Source organism: Lolium rigidum, chromosome 5 (assembly GCF_022539505.1).
Source record: "Lolium rigidum isolate FL_2022 chromosome 5, APGP_CSIRO_Lrig_0.1, whole genome shotgun sequence".
Lineage (NCBI taxonomy): Eukaryota > Viridiplantae > Streptophyta > Magnoliopsida > Poales > Poaceae > Lolium > Lolium rigidum.
In genome coordinates, this window is record NC_061512.1 from 127,550,789 (window position 1) to 127,553,775 (window position 2,987).

Sequence of the window (2,987 nt, forward strand, 5' to 3'; positions counted from 1 at the left end):
GAATGAGAGCGTGAGTTACTTCTGCCATGCTTGTAATATGTATAAAAGTTGTTCGACTCGTATCTTGTCACGAAGCGGTCGGTTGGTCAGCTGGTTATGCTCTGCTTCTTTGCGGTCGCGGACAAGACGTCGTGTGTTCGAGTTCCGTCTGGAGCAATTAAATTTTTACTTCCCGGGGCTCGCTTTCCGAAAACGAAAACGGAGGAAACTGATTGTATTTCTATTTAAGGAAACGCGGAAACGACCGCTCACATCAGATTAAGCGGTTGACCGCCAATTAGGGTCCCCCTAACGAAGACTATTAGCTCGGTGTCGCGCCAACACAAGATAGACCGTATCTTGGCTGCATATGAGAGAAGCAACTAGATTTTCACAAGATGTCACTCTTCTCTTTTCTCTCTTAGTGCGTACAAGCTTTGCACTCCTTTGTATCGGTGGACACACTCTCTTTTTCTATTTATTTTTCTTTTTTCTCTTTTTTTCTATGCTTAGAAGCTTTATTTTCTCTATGTCACACTTTTTCTTCTTTTGTGTCTTTCTCACCGAGCTTGCTTTGGAGCTTTTCTCAACACAACGCGCGCGCGCGCACACACACACCCTCTCACGGTCGTGACACTTGTGCAATGCTTCGCAACACTCGGAAAGCCACTCTCAATGAGATAGGTACGCAAAGGAAGAAAGGGGCTACAAGGGGCGGAACAAGTTATACCTATTGATGTTAGGCGGTGTCAAGCACACGAACTTGCGATGATCGAAGGGGTGTCGATGATGGTGTCGAAGTTGTGCCGGAATCCGGGGTGCCAAAGGTGTCGTCGCGGTGTTGGTGTAGGCGCGGAAGCGGAATAGACAACCAATGCACTCCACAAGGAAATCCGAACACAAAAGTCAATGCCCGAAAAGTTAGGTCAAAACAAGCGATCTGAGTTGTCAAAGTTTTGGAGTCAAATGGGCTTTGGAAAATTGTCAAAATTGGAGTCAAGATAGGTGGGATTATGGTCAAAATTTAAGGTCAAACGAGCTCCGGAAAGTTGTCAAAAGTTTGGTCAAAGTGGGGTATCAAAAGTTGCTGAAATTGGGATCAAAATTTGCGCCGGACGGAAGTTCCGGTCAATTTACGGAAATACACTGCTAGTATTCAGGGGCTACTGCGAGGCAGATTGCTGTTTTTGGAACAAAACCGGAACAAGGGCTGAAGTTCCGGCCGACCGGATGTTCAGCTGATACTGGCCGGAAGTTCCGGTCGGGGAAAAAAAATCTGCTGATTTGCTGTTTGGAAATTGGGGAATCAAACGGAGGTGGCTTGGCGCGGATGCGCAGGGAGTTGCTGGGCTCGAGGCCGAGGTGTGCAGGCCTGTTGCTGCTGCTGCATGCGTGAAGGGAGCGGATCGAGCGGGGCGGCAACGGCCTGGGGAGAGTAAGAATCGTGGGCGGCGCGTGGTGGGGCCAGGGTGTAGTGCGGGCGCGCGGTGGTGGCCTGGCGATCGAGGTGTGGGCGCTGGTGGAGGATCGCACGTACGCGTGGAGATGGGCCGGGCCTTTGCCGAGGGCCCGCGCTAGCCGTCGGTCGGCTGACGCGCGCGCGCAAAATCGGGTGTCCCAGCCACCGTTAGATGTAAATCGTGCGTCTGCTAATCGTTGCATGCGCTAGAAGCTTTATCGTGTGGTGGAGCCCATCACTGTGACCGTGTCAGCTGATGTCCTTCATGCGTGGAGGCCTTGACGGTGCACAGTCTTGTACATGCTCACGTGGTGGAGCCCTGCTATGCTCGTTGCATGGCAAGCTAGTCACACACTAGCTATTTAAAAGAGTAAATTAAATTTTATTTGTTAACGTATGTCATAAAAATAATTTTAAATCATGGATGGAACACATATCTTTTTAATCATGCCTAAAGCTCTTTGCAGCCGAATAATTTAGTGTTGATTGTTTATAACAATTATCAACACCATTCCAACAAAATAAATGCCGATATTAACAATAGTTTACAAAAATGACGAGCAATTTTTATAAAAGTTATAAACAATTACAACAAAAATGTTTATAATAATTTTTAAAATAGTGGTACAAAAAAGTGGTTAAACAACAATATTTTCCGAGGAATGGTTTACAACAAAAATCGCGAGAAATTCTTACAAAAATCATAAACGATTACAATAGAATCTTCATAACAATTTTTAAAATAATGTTACAAAAACTGGTTAAACAACAATATTTTCCATGTTGATTGGTTTACAACAAAAATCGTGAGCAATTCTTACAAAAATCATAAATGATTACAACAAAATCTTCTTAACAATTTTATAATAATGTTAGAAAAAAAGTGGCTAAACAACAATATTTTCTCTGCTGATTAGTTTGCAACAAAAATCACGAGCAATTCTTACAAAAAATTCTAAATGATTACAACATAAATAATGTCTCCACAACAATGAATAAGTAGTCTCGGCAGCTAGCTGTGCATGAATTAGCTAGTAGGCAGCGGTAATTAAAACTAACTACTCTTTTTTTATATGGCCACGTCCCTACTCTAGCTAGCTAGGTCTGCGGCACAGACATGTTTCCTCTGCTTTTAAGCTAGCTATACTGCGCATGAGATGGAGAGAAAGAAAAAACAGGACCGATCGCTTTTTGCAGGTGGGACCAACATGCACCATGGAGTGGCGTGGGCACGACCGATTCTGGCGCCCGAAAGTAAGCGTTTCCCTTTGCCGAGCGATGCAGGCGGCTGAGCGGCAGCGTTGAGCGCGAGCGAGGAGCAGAGGCTAGCGGCGCTGCTGTTGGTTCGGCCAAAGGCACGCGTGTGCGTGGTGCTGGCTGGCTGTGCTGGCTCGATGCGGGCGGGTGGAGGTAGTTGCTGGCGGCGTGGGGTAGGCCAAGGCGGGGTGGCAACAGAGGCGCAAGGGATGGGGAAGAAAACAGAAAATGACTCCGACCGGAAGTTCCGGTTGCAGTGGCCGGTACTTTCAAAAATACCTGAAATTTTTAG